The following is a 22,957-nucleotide window of genomic DNA, read 5'->3' on the forward strand; positions in this document are numbered from 1 at the left end:
CAACAAAAGGAGAATTAAAAATCGAATTCCATTAAAGCATTGCGATTGCGTGTGTTTCCACCTTTTAAAGAGACCGGCAACCGCTCAGAACACGAATTGAGGTAACCCCACTATTAGAAGGATTGTCTGTTGCATTGTCTAAAACTGACCCTGTTTTTATTGCGATAGCAATTATATGGACAGTCTCGGCTGGATTTTGCCGTCGCCGTCGCCGCCGTCATGCACCGTATATGTATAAGTATGTATATATATATAAAGGCCCCAAAGAAAACTAACTCAGAAAAATGCTTCCGAAGCGCGGAATCGAACCACGGACCTCTTGATCCGCAGCGAGCGGCGCTATCCACTACGCCACGAAACGCAGATCCTCCACGTAGCTAACGGCGAGCGTTATATACACACCATTTAGCGCTGGACGGACTCGGAGACAGCAGGCGATAATAAGCGTTTCTTCATTACCAGCGAGGTGGCGCTAGGATCCCGACGGGCGCATTTAAAAGTCGTCGGCGAGCTCGCTCGCTTCTTCTTATATTTGCGCATGGGAGAAGCTTGCCCTTCCGCTGTCTGCTCGCGCGGTTTTCTCGTGGCGAGGGGTAGAGGAATGTTTCACGCTTTCACCGTGATGTCCGCGCTCATGTTACGGCGCGTACGAATGTCACTCGAGCTCAGGGACGCCGCCAAACGAACAAACAGAAGATGAGCGCGAACTATCAAGTGTCACAGCTCGACACTTGAAGCACGCTAGTTTCCTTCGCTGCTTCGGCCGCCTTTGCAACAGAAGCGCTGTTCCAACTGAGACTATTAGTTCCTTGCTATCGCATTCATTGCTTCGCTCTTGCGGCGAAACTGTGACTTTTTCTCATTAAACGACGATTTATATTTTTATTTCTTCGCTAAAATTACTTTTGATGCCTCTGGCGGCAAAAAAAGTGAACGTGCACATGTACCAATCATGTGACATTTCACTGGTGTAAGTTATTGTCTATGTATTAGCCTTGAAATGCAGCACACTTTTTATTATAATCCTTTCGAACGTTAAACGTGCAGATATGGATTCGTTTGCACTGAGCAGAACAGTGGCGCCGCCTTCGCTTGACGTATGACCCCATGGTCATGAGCCGTAGCATGAACGTTGTCAGCTGAGGGCCTCGCGGCACCTACCAACGTGTGGGAAAACTACGAAGAGCGCTTCGCGGCCTCTGAGATTACCTCCGGCGACACTTTGCCGGAACTAATCGCGGAGGCCACGAGCCCCTAGCTCGCTAGGCGGTAAGGAGATCTCACGTGACGACGAGCGTTTCGAAAATTTATTCTACCTTCTTTTTATATTTCAAACGGTCGAAAATATCAATGTGAAGGCGGTTAACCACAGTTTCACCCACTCCTGTGAAAGCAATGCATTGAGCATAATGCGAGGAGGAATATCGGCGTTGCTATGGCGTCAAAGCGTTGCCGGAGGATACCTACGTACAGTTCAGGGGATTTTCAGATCGAAAAATACTGCTCAGAAAATAACCGCGCGCTCTTTGGGATTGACCGCTGCAGCTACAAACACTACCAAGGGTTAGCTTTCTATTGCGCCATAAAACACTGGGTGGAGAAAAAGCGGTTGTCGGTCCCCTTAAGGGGAGCCAATGTGTGCGCAAGTTGGTTGTACACAGCTTAGAAATGCAGCTCGCTACTGAAACACCAAAGAAAAATCAAATGCATTCGTAACTACGCTCATTTACTAAGCTTTTAGGTGCAAAGTAGCTTATAGGGGTCATGAACCACTTTTCCAAGTAATGATCTAATGGCCTCAGTATCGAAGTGTACTGCCTCCCGAATCGATTGCCGCAAAAATTTCTCGAATCCGTCAAGAATCAGCGGAGTTACGGGGGTTTGGCGCACGCTCCCAGCGCTTTCTCTCTTTTCTCGTGCCGACGAGCGCACTGGAAGCTAGACAGGGAGGGATGGCATGGGGGAAAGAAGTTACGCCAGCGCGCGTCATGAAACGCGATCGCTCTCCCGCTGTGATTCGCTTGCGCGAGTGCGGTTACCGTGTACTGAGGAGTGCGGCGCCGGCAAGTGGCGGCACCCCGCGACAAGAAGTGCATCTGATCCGAACGCCGCTCTCGATTTACGTCGGCTATCGGCCAATAAGCATGCTATGTTTCTTGCGACGTACAGCGGACAGACGCCCCGCCCACCGACGAGAGTGAGAACCGGCCTCTGTTTGAAAAGAGGGTTCCTGGGGAAACGGCAACTTCGCGCTACGCTTCTGGCCATTACGCGGCGCGCACGACTGTAATATTTGGCAGAGCAGTTCATAACCTGCGGAAAGCTGACACGGCTGTGTTTTTTCAATCAGCCCAAGGGGTGCTTCATGACCCCTTTATGGTCGACCCTACCTCCCTCCCTCACTCCGCCGTACACGCTGGTACCGCCTCATGTTGCAGCGCCGGCGGCGGCTCATGCGATGGCGGAGTGAGGGAGGGAGGTAGGGTACCTAGCTGTGCCTGGATCTGTTCCCGCGTGCCGGTATCACTCGAGGTTTATCTAATTCTCCACTATGCTGCTTTAGGCGCTACGGTAGCTGAACGGTATAAAATGGCCTCTCCACTCCGCTCATTCTCTCCAGTGACATGATGAACAACGCCAACGACAATGCAAATGCAAATGCAAAGGCTGCGGAGGATGAGATGAGGGCTCGAGCCGCTGCCGCGAAACGGCAGCGGCGGCAAGCCAATCGCGAATTCCGGGCTAGAGAAGCGGAAGTGCGCCATAAACGCCGGCAAGCTCATGGCGGAAACGCCATGACGAACGATTCGAATCCGCAAACGGAGACTCTAACGAAACTCTTACCGAACTACATGTCACCCCCTCGACTGCTTCGCATGCTACTCATGGTTTCCTCGCAGGGACATGAACCGGACTTTTTTTTTCTTGTTTGACTCAGTGCCGCGCAGCATTACTTAGCTAACCCATTAAGGTGTTGAGCGCCAAGAACAAACGTTGTATTCACCCTTTGATTTGCTTCGCGGGAAAACAAATCAGCTTTGTCTTGTTTCTATTACAAAAAGCTTTGTATTGTTTCTACTAAATGTTTGCCCAATTTATGTGGTGCATACACTTTAGACTAAGGATGATTTTTTTTTCATTTTTAGTCAAGTAGTATGGAGTAGTGGGGGCTGCTAAATTTCTGAGGCACATACCCACTAGGCAGGGACGTAGCCAGGGGGGGGGGGGTTGGGGGTTCAAACCCCCCCCGAAATTTTTCAGTTTTGCTTGCGTATATATACACGCGCACATACAAACGCACGCACGAACATACATAAAGTGTGGTTGAACCCCCCCCCGAAAAAAATTTCTGGCTACGGCCCTGCCACTAGGAGTTTTCTGCGAATACCGTGGACGTACAGGCTAGGCAGAGCCAGCGTCTCCATTTTAGTGAACCAGTGATTATTAGCAAGGCTTAGAGAATATCTGTGGCTTATACCCGCTAGGCGTTCTTACGCTAACACTGCAGGCGTGTATGCTTCTTCATTTTCACCTCACCGCGACAGTGTTGTAGTGGTTTTGGTGGCTGAGTGCTGACAGGCAGGTAGCGGTTCATAGTAGAAAACAGCGCGACACAACGAAGACAGGAAAAAACAAATACGACTAGCTCTGACTAAGAACAACTGCATTCACTTTTTCCGGCACAAATATACACGCCTTCTGGAAAGAGAAAAGACGGTGGAGAGGGAGAAGATTTTCCTGACACATGCGCATATGCCCCTTCCTCTCCTCCTTCTTTCCACTTTCGAGAATGCGTATGTATTTGTACAGCAAAAATATACGCAGTTTTTGGTAGTCAGCGCAAGTCCTGTTTCGTCTATCTCGTCTTTGTTGTATCGCGCTGTTTTCTACTGTGAATGTGTACCAACGAGCTCAAGTTCCCATGAGTTTAGAGCGCACTTTCGATGGAGCCGAAAATGTTTAAACCCCGTGTGCTTAGATTTAAGTGCACGTTAAAGAACCCCAGGTGGTCGAAATTTACGAAGCCCTTCACTACGGCGTCTCTCATAATAATAACGTGGTTTTCGGACGTTAAACCGCAAAATTTATTATTATTATTCATATTTACTGAACCGGTGCTGAGTAAAGGGGCTTGCTAAATTTCTGTAGCAGATACCCGCTAGGAGATTTCTGCGAACCCCGCTGAGGTTACAGGCTAGCACATATTACTGGAATGTTCCACGTACCGCGATGAGAGAGAATTGTTTGTGCGAGAAATGGACATGATCTGCCACGATCAGTTACCATTACACAACATATTAGGCCCAGTTCCCGGGGCTTCAAAGCAGCGACGCGTTTTACAGTCACTGTTTAATTACCTGTCAAAAATTGGCGTAGGCGGACAACTTTATTGATTGGCTATTTCACATACCAAAGCCTTAACTAAACTGATACCCTCGCTGTAACTATTTCTAACAGGTTCACTTGCGCATTTCATTTTTTATGTTTTTTCTTTTTATTATTATTTCCTTCCCTCTATTATTTATTCTGTCAATACCATTCCCCTTCCCTACACAGAGTAGCATACCAATGGTGTACATACGCCGGCAGAAATCTCTGTTTTTCTACTAAAGAGCCTCTCTTTCTCTTCTACATTTTTAGTAAACTATTGGTGAGAACAGTGCGAACAGCCAGGCAAGCTAGCGATTTTCGCTGTAGTAAGATCATTGATCTTAGTCACTGTCGTATTGATATATCATCTTAAGTATTCACTTTTAATGACCACACAATGGTGCAAGCATGATTAGCATTTCATAAATAGCTCAGAATGCACATTTGATGTTATTGCGTGATAAGGACAAGAACTTGCTGACTAATACGCATGGAATGCTGAAAATATGCAAATAATTGTGCGATTGAGTTGACACGATTGTCGCAGCTTGCTAAAAACTATGGTTCTTTCCGCAGATGCCGATGATTCTTGAACATATTATGCTTCCATTATAACATGCTTTGTCAGACAAGCCAAGGGGGAAGTTTAGCCAATTTTATCATAATACTTGCCCGAAAATTTTGTCCTAATGCACATGCACCTATCTTTGACAGTTCTGTATTTTTCGACCCACGAATATCTTGCACTGGTAGCTCCAAAATTGAATAAACAAATGTCTGCCCTTCCCTTTGTGGTTTTCGCATGCCTCACTGTGTACTTGTCTTCATCATTAGAGTCCTAATTTAATTCTGCTGCAGCGTTTCGAGTTGCACCAATATCCTAATTGTGTATACCAAAGACATATAATATGCTTCATTTGTATTACATACAATAAATTGATAATAGGAATCGTCTGCTTGCGTAGGCACTTCTTTGCTTCACACATCCTACAATTGTTTCTACAGCTCTTCGAACCTTGTCATCACTGGTACGGTTGACCCGCTACGGTGGTTTAGTAGTTATGGAGCGCGACTGCTGATCCGAAAGTCGCGGAATCGAATCCCCGCCGCGGCGGCCGCATTATCGATGGTGGCAAGAATGCTTGAGGCCCGTGTACTTAGATTTAGATGCAGGTTAGAGGACCCCTGGTGGCCGAAATTTCCGGAGCCCTGAACTACACTCCAAGGCAAAATTACCCGAAGAAGGAGTAACGGACACCAATAGGCGCGTGCGATGAACGGATAGACTGTTGAGGAACAGCTACAGATGGATGCGTACCGTTTGCAAACCAGTTAGTCTGCGAAAGGACCAAATGCACGGGAGGTGTAGACCGTGTGCAGAGATACGTTCCGTGTGCAAGCCGTTGTCAAGGGAACTAACCATCCTCCCCGCTCTTGAGTCAGTCTTACCACTTGTGTTCGTGGTGGCGTGTTGGCGGTTGTGTCACGCTCGGAGAGTTTGACAATCTGGGAACTACGCCGCGGTGCCCTACACGTATGCGTGGATGAGCGTGTGGTGCTGCTTTTGCGTTTCGTCGCACCTATGAAGTCTGGAGCTGGTCTCGACACGTCGGGACGCCACGCTGTATATTTCTGACGTAGTCGTGATCACGGTCATGACACTACGTCGCCACCGGCTGGCAATGACGGCCGAGAAGACTGTACGCCTATCAAAAACACGATTTCAATCTGACTCTGGGCAGACATTGGCACTGGATTCTTCACAAGTAAGTCATCATTCCTTATTCTGCCGTACCTCTCGCGTGCGCGAAACGCAGCGCGCTTGCCGGCAATTGGCTCGGTCATGTTGTATATCGTGCGCACGAAATGCACCGCGAAGCCCGGCTTGGGCGTCAGCTCGCCTGTGCTTCGAGGCCGCGTTGGACTCGCACAATACGCATTGCCGTGCTTGGCGACGAGCTCGGTTGTATGTCCCGTGCTCGATGTGCACCGACATGGGCTGGTGAGGGCTTTAGCTAGCCTACTTTCGCTGGCTCGAAAGCAGCTCATCGCCGCGTTTGCTCGCTGTACTGCCGCTATCTAAAAAAATTTTGTGAAATTTGCACGCAATTACCGTCGGCTTCCCCGTCCCCCACCGGCAAGCAGCTCGGCGGCGTTCGTGGCGGCGGCGCCGCGTTCACTCGCTGTTCTGCTCGATTTTCGCTGGCGGCAGCGGCGGCTGAAGGGCTTGCTCGAGCTGTACGATGCCGCTCGCCGAAAACTCACCGACTAATTGGCGGCACGGTTGTTGGCGGCGCCTCGGCATGATGGCTGCGGCTACCGCATTTGAGCTGTTGCGCTGTGTGGGTCGAAATGCGTGTTTGATTATGCATGACATTATGATGGAATTAACTTCATGTCATAATTTAGACGTGTGTTTTAATTTCACGTTGCACGTATTTGCCATGTGCGTGCGTCTTCATCCTCTCCGTCACTAACTATATCCAATTTTTTTTTTCTGCTTTGCAGGACGCAGCCCTTGTCCACAACGTGCAGAATGCTGTGGGCGCTGGCACGTGCAGTGCCAGTCATCTGTCGCTTCCGTTGGAGCAGCTTCACAAAAAGGACGGTACGATATATGACAACGCGGCTGGACCTGTATTGGGCATTGTACAGTGAATTCAATGAAAAAAAAGCAGAAACGTCATATGTATAGAGAAAAATAAGACGTTTCATTGTCTCACCCTTGTTTTTCGTTGTCGCATTCACTGCGAATGCAGTGACGAACGCATGACTAAATATTTTTTCGCGTGTTCTTTTCTGTGCCATTTGTTACTCACCAAGGGAACAAAAAAACATGCGAAAGAAGTATTAAGCATTGCGGAGAGTAACTGCATCAAATCATTCCTGCGGATTAAAGGATCATTTCAAATTATGATAAAAAGCAGCGGGAAGATGGTTAGCTTGAGCGGGAGATCGTGTCATTTTTTTTCTTGCGTTCTCAAGGCTGTGCCTTCCTCTGGCGTAGAATCAGCACTGCCTTCCAGTCTCCATCCAGCTCCCGCTGCGTGGAACTGCTGGCGTCCTAGGTATTCGACTCCCGCAAATTCGCAAGGTCATGTGCGTCTGCCTCTCTGCAGTGCATGCCATTGGTGTCGTCGTGGGATCCATCAGTGATGGAAGGAGAGCACGAGCGCTGCCCGTCTAGAGCCACGGAAGCTGAGGCGGCCATCTTCCGCTCGTGCCACGTCAAGACGCTGGAGGCGTCGCTGAAGGTCGTCCATGCGCGCGCACACACAGGTCGTCCATGTGAAGGTCGTCCATGCGCGCGAAAACCACTTTAGCTTGCGGAACACGGACATGCATCCACATCCGCTACGATACATGGCTACACTGTAATCACGGTAACATTTACGACGACGTCAAACGGTACGTAACTTACAATTTATGAGTTACGTGGCTATTACAACAATTTTATCATTGTGCTTTCTTCAATTCCCTCACACATAGGTTACATTGACAATGGCATGCCATATCAAAGGTTAAAATAGCGCGATATCCATTGTAACCTGTAGATCGTAACTTATAGAAGCGCAGTGATTCATCCGTCAGGGAACTTACGCTATGGATTGGAAGTTTATTGATCAATGTGTCACATCGCGATCTGGATTTAAGGTTTTCGACATGTGCAATTATAGACAAAGACAGTTTGCTATAGAGTAAGGTCCGTGTCGCACACTGGCGCCGCGAAATGCCACAATGAAGGTAAAGGCTCGCACAAAGCCTCGTTCAAGGCTGGCTTTAGCAATTGAACAATGGACAATGTATATACAGAACGGGTCTTGACAGCAGAAAAAAATCATAGTAGCATCGCTGTTACATGGCGGGATACTGTGGCAATTGATGGTAGTGTATTAATTAAAACTGCAGTTCAGTGAAGGGAGCCCGCTTCGAAAACATGTAATTTATGAGGTGGCATAAAAACCGCAAGTACATGCGCAGAAGCACAACAACGAAATACCTCCTAATGATGGTTTTCTTTTCTTGACATGATATAAGGAGATGTTGGCGCACAAATAAGGCACCGGCTACTTCTTAGCTCTCAGAGGTGTCTAACATACAGCACATATCGTCCGAATTTCTAAGCACAACTAACCCGCAATACATACGATATATAACTTAGAGTAACAGTCAAGACATAACATAACAGTCAAAACAACATAAAAAATCACATATATGTGTACACACGGTGATGTAAAAAAATCAAGAGCAACCGTTGCATAGCATAACCAAGACAAGAATAGACATGCACATAAATATACACTGTGCCGTTGAAAGAAAGCAAATCTTAAATGCGCTAGTAACGACCAAGAATGCCACTGTCATCAACAAAAATTTTCTATGCTTTTAAAGCACACTTCTGTAAACCTCTTGTAGGCCAGGGGCCCAAGGAAGGAAGGAAGGAACAGGATAGAAAGGAAAGGCAGGGATGCTAACCAGTCTAGAAGGACCGGTATGCTACCCTACACTGGTGAAAGGGATGGGGGAGATATAAAGATAGAGAAAGAGAGAGAGAGTGAGAAGGACAGTACGCACGCACAAGAAGTCACACACATCTCACAGTCATGCTAACGTCGTAGTTTATAACCGCAGGTGCAAGTCTGATGCCTTCAAGAAGTTGAGCGCTGCCTTCGTCGCCTTCACCCGCGATGACCTCTCAGGACGACATTCCAGAATGGTTTCTGCCGTCAGCGGTCTGGGATCAATACGAGCAAGAGCGACTGCGAGTGATTTCCTCTGCGAAATGTAGCGAGGACAGTCGCAGAAGATGTGCTGTAGTATGTCCTCGCTACCACAGTTGTCACAAAACGGGTTGTCAGCCATTTCAAGAGTTTCCTTAAACCTAGCGGTCTGTGGTCTAATGTCATTACCAATGATTTAAATCGGCGTCTTGGTGCGTCGTGCTTTGGGCATTCTAGAAAGAGGTGATATATGTCTTCATCTACAAATTCACAATCGCATTCAAGAGTTTCAGCGCGGCCAGTTCTTTGTAAAAAATAGTAGGTGTAGGCAGTGCCTAGCCTTTATCGTTGAATAAGAGTTTCCACACTTCTGTCTAAACATAACGGAATTTCAAATTTTATAAATGGACGTATATGATATTATTCACAGTTTTTAGAATTTTGGTACCACGTATTTCTACACATATTGAAATATTTTGTGTTTAAAATGCTGCGCAATTCATTTGTCGATATTGGAATAGAAACGATATCATTTTTTCGATGTGCTTGTCGTGCTGCTTTATAAGCTGCTGTGTTGCCAGGAAGGTTGCAGCGTCCCGGTATCCACTAGAGCATTATTTCATGATGGTTTCGATTCGCCTTGGAGAGTTGTTTAAGTGTCTCGAACATCAGACTATTATTGATTGTTTTTGCTTTTGCGCTAGAGAGTGTGGCTAGTGCCCCTGCGAATCACTGAAAATCACCCATTTTTGGGCATCTATAACAGAACTGATAAATCTTGCAGTACTTAGAATAGTGAATATTTCAGCTGTTGTAGACAACGTCGCACGAGATAACATAACTGAATCTTGTACATTGCCATTTCAAAAATGGATTTAGACAGCCTATAGAGCGTCTGTAGACTTATTGTAGACAAGTTTGCCTTTATGGGTATTCAGCATTTTGTCTACACAGAATCTGTAGACAATGTATCGATAAAAGTCACAAATTGCATGTTACTTTTGTATAATTCTATCGTATTGATTGTCTGTAAACAAAAGTAAAAAAGTGTGTTATTTTTTCTCTAACTGTATTCTAAAGATTGTCTATAAAGAAAACTGAAAAAGCGTATGTTACGTTTTCTCTAGCTGTATTCTATAGATTATCTGTTATCAAAAGTAAAAAAGCGCATGTTTTTTTTTTCATTTTGAGTTTATATACAATATATAAATAAAATACAATTTTGATATAACTTATTTTTGTCTAGTACCAGACTATAGATTCTGTAACAACAAAAAACAATAGGTTGTCTAATTTTTATTTGTCTAAGCTTAGTGTATTGAATGGCTATAGGCAAAAACCGATAAGTTTTTGGTAGTTGTATTTGTGTAAGCCCAGGCTGCCTGTAAAAATCTGATTACTTTTTTTGTCTTGTTTTTAATTTCTAATCAGTACTGTGTAATACCGAAGTTAAGATGAGTTTATTTCATTTTCTATTAATTTATAATGCTTTTCATTGTACTTTTCCAGACGTTTGTGTATTTTACACAATTTTTATACCTTTTCGTTTAACTTCTACTAAGCAGAGCTCAATGTTTCATTGGGATCTGTACACTACATGTCAAACAAACTCACAAACCAAGGCAGGCCATTGTGAGCGAACGTCATCCCTTCACCTTGATTTTTTCATCCATTGTGAAGCAAGTTGTCTTTTGAACCCTGAGCACGCCTATGAACTCGGGTTCCTTACTTCTGACTTTCCTGGGAGCCATGGCCCTATAACAATGCATCGGAACCTCGTGAGTTCTGCGTTGTAAAATGTGGGACGTTTAACAAACACGGTAATTCATAAAATGAACTAAAATCACTGCAACGACTGTGTGGTTCTTTCCGCCATCGTTGCTACAATGCAAAGGGCAATGTATTTCCTGGAATACTGGAAACCACACCTTCGAAGCGGTACAATGGGCACACAGTGAACTAAGGAAAGCATCTCCTTTTTTATATAAAAAAACAAAAATCAGGGCCCACTGCAGGGCTTCAATTCTTGTTACTATACAATATGCACTCTACAGTATTTCGCCATTCTTTTCCTATACGAACTACCTTGCCCAGAAACAAATTTTGTTAAAACTGTTTTGTGAATTAGCGGTCGCCCTTCGCTAGCTCATCAATATTTGTTCATTTTCACGGTGTTTTCAACACATAATGCGTCAATTAAGATGTTCTTCAACAAATATGCATTTTTCTGTTCTCATTACGACGACGTGCAATGTAATTTTTAAATATTGTTTCAATAGGTCATTTCAAATTGATAATGTGTGTATGCACTTGCTTACATGTCCTGCTAGAACACAATAATTTAAATTAACAGAAAAGAACAATGGAATAGAAGTTGCAACTGAATCGCCCTAAGGACGAGGTACCCTATCGGAAAAAACAGCGTGGCCAGTGCCTCCCAGTGCCTTTCAGCGCACTGGGTGGCACTGCAAACGCTGTACAGTGTGTGCCAGTGTACTACCGCACGCTGGGAGGCACTGGGACAGACTGTACAGCGTGGCTAGTGCCGCCCAGTGCGCTGAAAGACGCTGGGAATGCTGTACAGTGTGGCCCAGTGTCTTACGGCGCACTAGGATGCACAGGTCACGTTGTACAGTGTCTGCCTGCGCACTGGGAACGCTGGCATCACTTTGGAAAAAAAAAAACTGGATACGCTGGGTGGAATTCATATAAAATTTGGTATTGGGTCGCGAGAAATCGCAAGAAAATGTTATCGAATATCTTGGAAATACTATTCTATTCTGTGTCCTACACATATGTAGCTTTAGTTTTGTTAACGACGGACGTATGTGTACACTAAAGCAATCATCCGCCGAGCGCGCGCGTGCGCTTTCTCTGAAGTATGTGATCGAGTGTCGTGAATGTACTGCTAGTTCATATAACTGCATCGAAAGAACGTATCATTCTCCACACAATATGACATTAGTATTAGTCTGATAATAACATCAACCTACTCTAGCAGTCAGTCCAGCGCCGCACGTCACCGGCAACAGTGAGCCAATGTAACGCCCAATCTCGGCGTTTTAGCTTCTGATTCATGTAATCGAAGGTGCAAATATGGCAACGCTTGAGTGAGGTATGATCGAAACTGCATACAGGCTTCATGTCGGGAAGGAACCACATTAACATAGCGTGATAGAAGAGTGAAATAAGCACCAAGAGTCGCACAACGTGAATTCTGTAACCAGGCGTCACACAATGCGAATTGTGCAACGAGTAGGTTGTTGAATGCTTCCAACCCATTACAAAGGGCTCCGCCATAATTCTTTGTCGTCAACAGGCACATCATCAAAGTGTGCATGATGCCTTAGATGCGTTTAGCAGGTACCACGGCTCTCCGCAGAATGACGAAAATGGAATAGTGCCTGCTTCCTTACTTCTAAAAAAATACAGTGATTTATAGCGTAGTGTGTTCCTCGCAAGTGCACTTGTATTGGTTGGCAAGGAAGCCCATAAGCGCATGATCCATTTCCTCGGGGTCTCAGTAAAGTTCTTCGCCCCCCCCCCCTCTCTGCCACGTCAACGTATGTTATGCAGCATGGCGCGAGAGGGAAATAGCGACCGGGCGTGACCCAATGCAAATTGAATAACTGGCGGGCCGTTTAAAGCTTTCAACCCATTACAAAGGGCTGAGCCATAATTCTTCATCGTCACCAGTCGTCGCGTCAACAAAGTGCACATAATTCCTTACAGACGTGTAGCTGGTGCCTCGCTTCTCCGCAGAATGAAGAATAATGGCTTAGTAGGTGCTTTCCAACTTCACAAAAATTGTCATTTACGGCGTAGTGTGTACCTTGCTAGCGTACTTGTATTAGCAGCCCCAAGAGAGCTTACAGCGGGCTCTAGAAACGCCGCTCTTCCAGCTTTCGCTGTGACTGTGCTGCGGTTTCAGCGCAGGCCTGGCGCTTTTTTTCTAATATTTAAATGAGGTGCCACGTGGAACTTTTTATAAAGAGCTTGTTGATATTTCATTGCCTGTGCCATTGTACCGCGAACTACATTGTGCAGGGCCAGGACTGGATGTTTCGAAACGCGTGAAGAAACTGTTTGTAGCGCCAGGGGTGAAAACGTTTTTCTTTAATTAAGAAGCGTGCGAAGTTGAGCTTGTTGGTACACATCCATAGTGAAAAACAGTGAGAAAACACAAGGACGGAGTAGATGAAACGGGACAGCTCTAGACCCGCTTCATCTGTCTCGTCCTTGCGTTTTCGTGCTGTTTATTACTATAAGTTTTTCTTTAAATTGCACACCGTTATTTTACAGTAAAAATATGGTTGGAAGATAGCGGATTTTGGTTCCGTGTGAACGCACTGTTCCTTTTGCAGCCAAGCCAAGACCATTGAACACGTTTTTGCAGACCGCGGGATTAGGGTATTCTTCAGGGGTATATTACAGATAGTTCTTAAAATGGAATTGCCATTAAATTTGCGTGGAATCCGATTTCTTTCCGTCGTAAATAAAGATAGCTTAGCCTATCACCTTATTTTTCTCTTGGGCCTGCATAGGCTTTGGCAAACGCGTACTGCTTTCAATGGACGTTGAAGTCAAACTGGTGCGTGATTATTTTTGTCAGTCTGTCGCCCTTTTTCTTGGAAAGCAGAAATGACATTAAGACGTGCTGGGGTGGGTTTCCAGAGTGGAACCGCTGATGTCTTAATGGGTTGTCAGCAAAGAGCTGAAGGGTGATCATTGCACTACAACAGTGTACTGTTTCTTGGTTTGTAATGAGTATGTGGACATTTATTTATACCTGAGGTGATACTGAAACCCTACAACGGGGCACCGCCAGTGAGACTGCTCACTTTTTCGTGGAATGCGTCGTCCACCGTAGTCGGTGCCAGCCCTTGTCATAACCGACCGTGCAAGAAATTCGGAGGCCCAGATGATGGAGGACGTCATGAAACTTAGTGGAACCGCTCATTGCGAGCCTACTTCGCTACCATCCACAAACCAGATGTCTGACATAGAGATTAAATGATATGATTGGTGACGTGCTATCAATGTACGGTGACCGAGACCAAAATATTTGAGTAAAGTTCTGTCAGATCGCAGTTTTGCCCTCGAGCGAATTGAGAAACAACAATGCATACACTCCCACAGATACAGTGCTCGTCATTTCTAGGTTAATTGCAACCCGGTTATCAATTATTGCTGCAGACTCCATTACGCCAACTGGACTACACGGTGAAGTTATCGCGCCGCGAAGTTGGTCTATATAAAGGTCACTGTAAAGTTGAAGTACCAACTTCTTCTCGGAGACACGGCTCGGCAATCCCTTCGCTCACGGCAGGCAGACATTTCCCTTTATTTGAGAACGACATCATACATAAACGTTGACCATCCTGCCCGCCCACTTGTGTGACCGCTATCATGTGATCACCGCTACATCATGTGAGTGTGTGTGCGCGTAAAAAAATCGGCATCTAACAAGAAAAAAACAACAACGGAGGTACACATATTACCACCATTGTTAACTATGACTTAAGCAAGATTGCATAGGGTAATGTGAAATAAATAGCCGTATGTATGTACGCCATTTTGCCTTGTAGTCGCTCGTGCTGTCATAATAGACACAGTATACACTTTTGAAGCGCATTTTTGCAGCCATACGAGGGACACTAGTTGACCGTCTCTGAAATGTCACATATCCTCGCATTTCCTTCATGCACTCGCTGCAGACCTGCTGTCTCCTTGGAGCACGAAATGCGCATTCCCACTTGGCCTTTAAGGGGGCTAAGCTGTAAAAGGTCACTCGAAATCCGCTTTCCTTGCCGCCTAAGAGGGTAGAAAACCAGGCGGCAAGCACAGTCAACTTCGGACCGGTGCTTTCGCTACGCAGTATCGGAACGCCTTTCCGCTTCACCGGCGCACGCCCTCTCACTGCACCAGCGTCAAGCGCAATCGTTCGTCCATCTCGTGAATGTTCTTTATTCTGACTGTAAACAATACATCCTGAACAATATGATGGATGTAACTCACATTTCATGCGTTCGTTCGGTCAATGTACATTATGTTTTTTACTGTATATGGCGTATTATCTATCGATGTCTCAGTTGTACCCCTAGTATCGAGTCAAATTTATTGTTTGCTGCATTCCTTCGTGTCACTGTATTTTCTCACCCTTATTTCTTGTATTGTTATTTCTATTTACTTCTGCTTAGGCTCGAATAGGGACATCGGTATTTGTAAATACATATACAAATAAGTAAGCCACGCGTTGTAAACTTTCGGCCGCCCACTCAAAAACGGAAAAGGAATGGGTGCTGATTCCCATCGACAAAATCACAAACTTGCTGCATGGCAAAACCCTCAGCCCGCTGCACCCTTGCTGCACGACAAAAACATCAGCTTTTTTAAAGAAGCGCTCCTCAAGAACTTGATTTGGATTAATATTACCCAGAATACTAGAATCTGCGGAAGGTGCAGGAGCAGCGCGTCGGCGTGCACCAACATCACTCGTTCTTGAACAGCCGGGCGAATCCACTGCCGCAGCTGCCGGGGTGTCCGCATATATAGCTTCTGTTGACGTATACTCTGAAACAACCGCTTCACGAGGTTAAACTGTTTCTTCTACGTGTTCGGCATGCATAACTTGAAATCACAATGAAAGAAGAATCTCAGGAATCATGCAAAGTGAAGTGCATTTCCTTGATTTGTTCACGAAGTGTGTGTAGCAGTCGCGAAGGCGGCACCGGCAGAACAAGTCAAATTTCGACATGTTTAACACGCGCGGCAACAAATTTTCGCAAGCCTCGGAGTTTTCATCTCTTGCTCATTGCTTATGTGAACGTGGTCAAAGAGCGACTCCCTTAGATTAACCAATGGCCGCATAACGAAATCTCTTTAGTTTTTTTCTTCCAATGTGCAACATCTTTTCTTTGAAATCATAGCACCAACGAATAGTTGCACATGAGTGGTGATCAGTAAATTGAAACATACAGTGCATGGTAAATTAGAAGTAATATATCAACCCTTTCACACGCCACCTATGAAAAACTCTCCGTAAATACGTGCGATCAATAAAACGCTATTGCAAGGCAATCTATATTCTATTTCAACAACGATAATGTCGTAATACGCTAATTTTGCCTGTTATATTATTTATTTCTAGTCAAACTGTAACTAAAGGTGCTTTTATTCTGAAGTCATTCGTGCTTTGTTCTTGCATAAATTGAATCAAATCTAAAGCTACAAATATAGTGCACATTCGTTTTCGCTAATCCACATTTTGAGCAAAGAAAAATTATACTTCTGACGTCGCTTGCGGGAAGCGGAACGCCGAACAAGTTGTCAAACATTGTATTGCCTTCAGCAAAGTGACCATATGCAACAGTGCACTGCAAAATGAACTTAAATGCAGACAAATTGATTATGCAGGAGGTTCAGTTCATCTGAAGCGCAATGTATCCATGCTCCTTCGTATCCCCTAGACGACACAACTAGCAAAAACAAGTGGTGTACGCAATTGTGTACATAGCGCCCCAAAGGGTTAAAGCTGGTCATTGCAACGTCTTGTTAGATACGAACTGCGCCCAGTTGCAGCATCCAGCTTTCAGCGGATAAGTGCGGCATTCCCACAGAGGCAAGGGAGTGTGAGTCATCCCCAGAGCGACGCCTTCGCGCCAGAGCCGAGGTGGTTCGTATTCCACGTTCATCGATCCTGGGACGATGGCCTCACCGGGATGCAACATGATGAAAAGGACGCATTGCATCTCTAGGCGCGCGCTCTTACACGCAAGAGTGCAGTCCACCGGCAACAAGGCTCTGGGTCTCCCATTGGCCGAAAGTGACGCCACCTGTTTGAGACTGCCAATTGGACGAACCTGACATCATCGCGCCCCAGTTCTTGATTGGCTGGAAGTGACGTATGGGAAAGCTTTATAGGAAGCACAACCATCGAAAGCCGGTGTGTTCTCCTGGCCGTGGTCCGCAGCGTACGAGATGCTGCCGGCCGAAACCATGTTTATCTGCAGTCTTCTCATCCTATTTTATTAATGCTCATATTGTAAATAAATCTACGTTCTTCATCGCACTTCCGCGTCAATCAAGGCCTAACTCCCGCACCTCAGCGGCGGGATGCAATAACTGGTGGCAGCGGTAAGGATGGACCCTCGATCCAAGAAGTTCTCAGCGACAGGGAACGGACTCCGGAAGACTGAGCGTCTGGGTACGGCGAGTGAGGAAGCCTTCAACCCGCAGAGTCCTGAGCAACTGGGAAGAAAGACAGAGTGGAGTCTTCGACCCAGAAAGTCCTGAGCAACTGGGAGCAGCGGACGGATGAACCAATGGCATGGTGTTGCATCCGTGGGTGAGCGTGTGGCTTTTTTTCCTTTTGATTCGCCAGACTTCAAACTTGTGTGTTAATTTTGATTGTTCTGGGAATCGGGTGATTTGTCGCAACTGAGTGTTTGCACAAATTTAAGGAAACAGTTCGAACCACCGGTCAGAGCAGCTGAAATGGATCTGAGAAGGTTGACGAGGTCAGACCTGCTGTTGTTGTGCGATGAGTTGGGAGTGGATGTGGACAAGAATATGAAAAAACAGCTATCCAAAAGGCAATTAAGGAAAGTGAAAATGACGATGAGAGTATTCGGATTGCTTGGGAAGTGTTGCAGGACGCGCAAAAGCGAGAGCTAGAGCGGGAAGAACGCTTGAGAGAACATGAGCGACAACAGCAAAAACACGAAAAAGAAATGGCTGAGATACAGGTTGAAATCCTGAAGTCGCGTGCAGCGGCGGGTATCGAAGGGGACAACCTTGTGAGACCAAGCGATGTCGAGCCATGTCGGATGGACCAGTGGATTAAACCCTACAAGATGGGAGAGGACATTGCGTTGTTCTTGGTCCATTTCGAGAGAACTTGCGAGAGGTGTAAATTTTCTCCGAGCACTTGGTCGCAGCGCTTAGTGACGTTGTTACCCTGTGAGGCAGGCGAATGTAGTCGCAAGATTGAGTGTGAGTGATGCGGAGGACTACGGGAAAGTAAAAGCAACGCTTTTGAAGAGGTACCGAATTTCCTCAGAAGCATTTAGGCAGCGTTTCAGAGACGCTAGCAAAAGGAGTAATGAGGACTACTCTGAGTTCGCGTACGGTTTGAAAACAAACCTCTTGGAGTGGCTGAAGGGCGCCGATGTCTACGAAAGTAGAGATAAGGTTGTGGAGTGTATATGTCTCGAACAATTCTACCGCAGTATTCCACAGGCAGTGAGCTTTGGATACAAGACAGAGATGGCGTAGATACGGTAGACAAAGCGGCGCTGCTAGCTGATGAGTATGTGATGCGGCGAAAGCTCACTACTGAAGACGAGCGTTCGCAGGAAGAGATAATCAGGGAGGATTTATCTATCCCAAAAAGCAGAAACAGGAAAAAGCTATTGAGAGGGTCGAACCTGCGGAAAAGACACAGGAAGGGAACCACGATAACGGAGTTAGCAACACTCCCGAAGAAAAACAAAGAAGGCTGACGCTCGAGAATTCGAGAAAAGACGGCCGTTCCGATGTTATAATTGCCAGGGTCTAGGTCACTTTGCTGCGGAATGCAAGAAAGAAAAGGCAGTAGTGCTTTCCTACGTGAACGAAAGCGAAGAAAGCTTTGAGCTTCTTCGTCCATACCTACAGGAGTTACGTATTAACGGAAAGACCTGTAGTGTATTAAGAGACAGCGGAGCAACCATGGACCTAGTTCACCCTTCTTTTGTAAGCGCAGATGACTATACAGGGAAGGTAATCTGGATTAATCAGTGCTAGAAAATCACAGCGTTTGCTTACCAATAGCGAGAGTCACAGTATCCGGTCCTTTCGGAGACCTGGAGGACAGAGGCAGGCGTCTCGGAGGCACTGTCAATGAACTATCCTTATCTCTTTTCAACCATTCGGAACGTTTGTTACGGGATCGTGGTCGAGAGTTCGGAGAGAAAACGGTGCAAGCATCCACGCGCTCGCCAGCCCGCCAAATCGCCGCTCAGCTGGCGGACGAAACAAGCATAGGGGCCAGACGTAAGGAAACGCATTCCCAACTGGAACCTAATGCCGCGGCGGAAAAAGCAAAGAGCGTGATAGATGAAGGGGCGCGTAAGTTGATTCCCGCTGAACACCGTCCCCGCCAAGCTATGGCGCCAGTTGAAATAACAAAAAGGAGACCGGCTCCATACTTCCTCCTGGATTGAGTAGCGTTGTCTTGCCTCCTCTCAATGTAAACAGAATGCCCGTGAGCGCCGTGCGAAAGAGCGACCGGACGCTTACAACTTCAAACTACGAAGCGAAAGAATGCCATTCTATGCGGAACGTAAGCATTCGCAAAGAAGGAATGGAATTCATCCGCGTAGCTACACTTTGCGTGTGTATTATTCTAGTGTTGCTCATTATTCATTCAGTTTCTCTAAATTTTCTTTGCAACGACAATGGCATGCGGACCTTGTCGGCATTTGAGGAAAACTGGAAAGCTGTTTGGAAGGGTTGTTCGAATTTTTGTGTCAAAATTAAGAATAAAGACACTGTCGATTTTGAAAATGTACTAGCCTGGCGAGTCAAAGGTCAAGGGCCTGCGCTTGCGCATGGAGCAGCGCTATGTTGTTTTGTTTGTTTGACACACTTTGTCCAGGACGTGGGCCAAGGAAGTCATCGAACAACGGTCGCCGCCAGTGGGCTACAGGCTTCACCTCCGTTCTTCATGGCCAGCGAATTGTGTTCACCGGCCATTCCGAACTTCCGGGGCGAGGAGGAGCTGTTAGATACGAACTGCGCACCATTGCAGCATCCAGCTTTTCAGTGGATAAGTGCGGCATTCCCACAGAGGCAGGGGAGTGTGAGTCATCCCCAGAGCGACGCCTTCGCGCCAGAGCCGAGGTGGTTCGTATTCCACGTTCATCGATCCTGGGACGATGGCCTCACCGGGATGCAACATGATGAAAAGGACGCATTGCATCTCTAGGCGCGCGCTCTTACACGCAAGAGTGCAGTCCACCGGCAACAAGGCTCTGGGTCTCCCATTGGCCGAAAGTGACGCCACCTGTTTGAGACTGCCAATTGGACGAACCTGACATCATCGCGCCCCAGTTCTTGATTGGCTGGAAGTGACGTGTGGGAAAGCTTATAAGAAGCACAACCATCGAAAGCCGGGTGTGTTCTCCTGGCCGTGGTCCGCAGCGTACGAGATGCTGCCGGCCGAAACCATGTTTATCTGCAGTCTTCTCATCCTATTTTATTAATGCTCATATTGTAAATAAATCTACGTTCTTCATCGCACTTCCGCGTCAATCAAGGCTAACTCCCGCACCTCAGCGGCGGGATGCAATAGTCTGTTTAATACGCATTGCTTACGCCACGTTCATTAGGAAATCACAGAAGCGTTGATTTTGTCCATCAACCAGTCAATACTTTTATTTTACTTCGCTCCGTTAGTGTGTAGTCGTTGCGATATGATTTATGCATTGTTGTCAAATAAACTGCACGTAATAATTGAAATTTGGAGCAACAATATTGAAACAGCTTTGGAACATCCTTCGAACTTCAACGCAAGAATTACATTCTTTCGGGATCTCACCCGTTTAATTACCAAAAATTAGGATGTGTCTTCTCTGCAGTGCGTTTCATTTATGTGTAGAAACCCGAACTCATTAAAGTGCATGTACAGAGAATCGTGCATAGATTGCAGGGCGAGCATCACATGTTAGTAATTATCGGGCATATATGTTTGCCCTCAAGAAAAAATGCCCATCACCATATATGTAACTAAATCCCTGGCTTGTCTGAGACTGTGATGATTTGCAGCTAACATTCACATTTTTCTTTCCACAGATTCCAATTAAAACATAACCCAATCTACTTCATTTCCTTTTGGATGATCAATCTCACTCGGAAATGGTGATCTGGATGCATTTTGAGTAGTACAATTAGACGGTGTTTTATTGCATTAAACTTCTATCAAGTTCCTCAAATTCCGAGTATTTTTACGCGCCCGTAAGACATTCGGGCGCGGTGTAGGGGGTATTCATAATGATTGGTGCTCCGGTAACACTGGGTACTTCCGACATTTTTTGTTGGCCGCTCTCGCGGAATCGTCTGCTAGTGGCTTATAAGGAAAGGCCATGGGGAGGTTGAGCAGAAGTCGTTGGCGGAGCCTTCACGGCAAGAAAATGAGGCCGTTTTATTCGACGCCCAGAGCGAAATGGTCGTAAGATCTCTCTGTGCTGCCACAAATCCACTAGAACACAATATCGGAGTTCCGTGCGCTTAAAAACTCATGCGGACGGCAGCTGCAAGAGGCGCACCGCTTCACAAAACCGAACTGCTGTCCTCTAGTTGCGTGCGCCTCCGATCTGAGGTAGGCGTTCGTGAAAACAGTTCGTTGCCGAAAAGTTGTGACTGTCAAACTAGTCAGACAACCTTGCACTGCAAAACATCTCCATTGTATTTCCCACTGGGATTTTACATATACACGCGTCACTAACACTCGTAGGATATTGACACCACATTGTTTCTGCGCGACTTGTGCAACGCTGTGCTGCTTTCCTCGGCTCATTTCTTTAGGCCGGAGGAAAGTCTAGAACGCTTGCTGGCAATGTCCCTTGATTGGCTACCAAAGCAGTAGACCCTGCGCACGACAGGCTGGCAGTGGTCCCATGTTGAAAACGATACGGCGCTGGTCTTGATCGCCAGAGCACAGGGAAATAACCTCAGAAAGGTGAATTCATGCTGATCGGCCATGACTTTCTTTATTCAGTTATTAAACACACTCTGTTTAGGAACTGCCTTGCAATACACTTAGTTCCGGCACGAACGCATGTAAAAGGTTTGCCTTTCTTGTGTACGCCTTGTACACTAGAATCCTACAGGTGTTTTTCCTTAGCATTATACTACCCCGTGCGGTATAACCAAAAACATGTTTACTAATTGGAAAGCCTGGGAAATGCCTCGAATGTAAAAAATATTATTTTCTCGACGACTCTAAAAGAGGGTAGATAACATATTAAAACTTGTTGTTGGGCTAGTTGGTAACTCGTCATATTCTAAGAAAGGAACTTAGCGCAATTTATAATTTCCGCAAAGCACTCACACAATCACACACGCACACACTCAAGAAAGAAAGGAACGTAGCGCAATTTATAATTTCCGCAAAGCACTCACACAATCACACACGCACACACTCAAGACCCAGACTTGAGTGTGCGTGTGTGTGATTCTGTGAGTGCTTTGTGGAAATTATAAATTGCGCTAAGTTCCTTTCTTACAATATGTGGGTAGGTAACAGTCAGCCAGTCACCGACGGGGTCTAAGTGTTGTGCGCATTAGTCATAGAACTTTCACCAATTAGTGGTGAATAGGGTGATGTACGTTTTTAGAAGGAGAATTAATACAGCACGAAGGCTCAACAGGACAACAGTCACGCAAGACGCGCGCTGACGAAGGACGTAGCGCGGTTTATTGCGGCAAAAATACATATAAGGTGAACAAGCGAAGAAGGAGTAGACACAACTCATTAACACAGCAATGATAAGAGAAGGCCTCAAAATGACATGTGTGAAAACAGCGTCAGCTAGCTCGATATGTGTAACATCTCTTTTTGAAGAAATGATATCGGTGGCCATTTGACACATGATTGTCTTGTTGAGAACAGATGCTTCATAGATAACGCGTTTTCTTTGGCAATGACACCTCTCGAGAGCTGCACTGGCAATGAAGGGCGGCGCTGAGCTGCAGAAAGAGCAATGCGCTAACATGCTGCCCGTCGGCGACTTAACGTTCTACGCGTGCTCACTGTGCACGAGCGTCCTGGCGACAAATGACTATCGTAGACGACATTGTCCACACAGTCGAATGACCACGTC

This window comes from Rhipicephalus sanguineus, chromosome 8 (genome assembly GCF_013339695.2).
Source record: "Rhipicephalus sanguineus isolate Rsan-2018 chromosome 8, BIME_Rsan_1.4, whole genome shotgun sequence".
Lineage (NCBI taxonomy): Eukaryota > Metazoa > Arthropoda > Arachnida > Ixodida > Ixodidae > Rhipicephalus > Rhipicephalus sanguineus.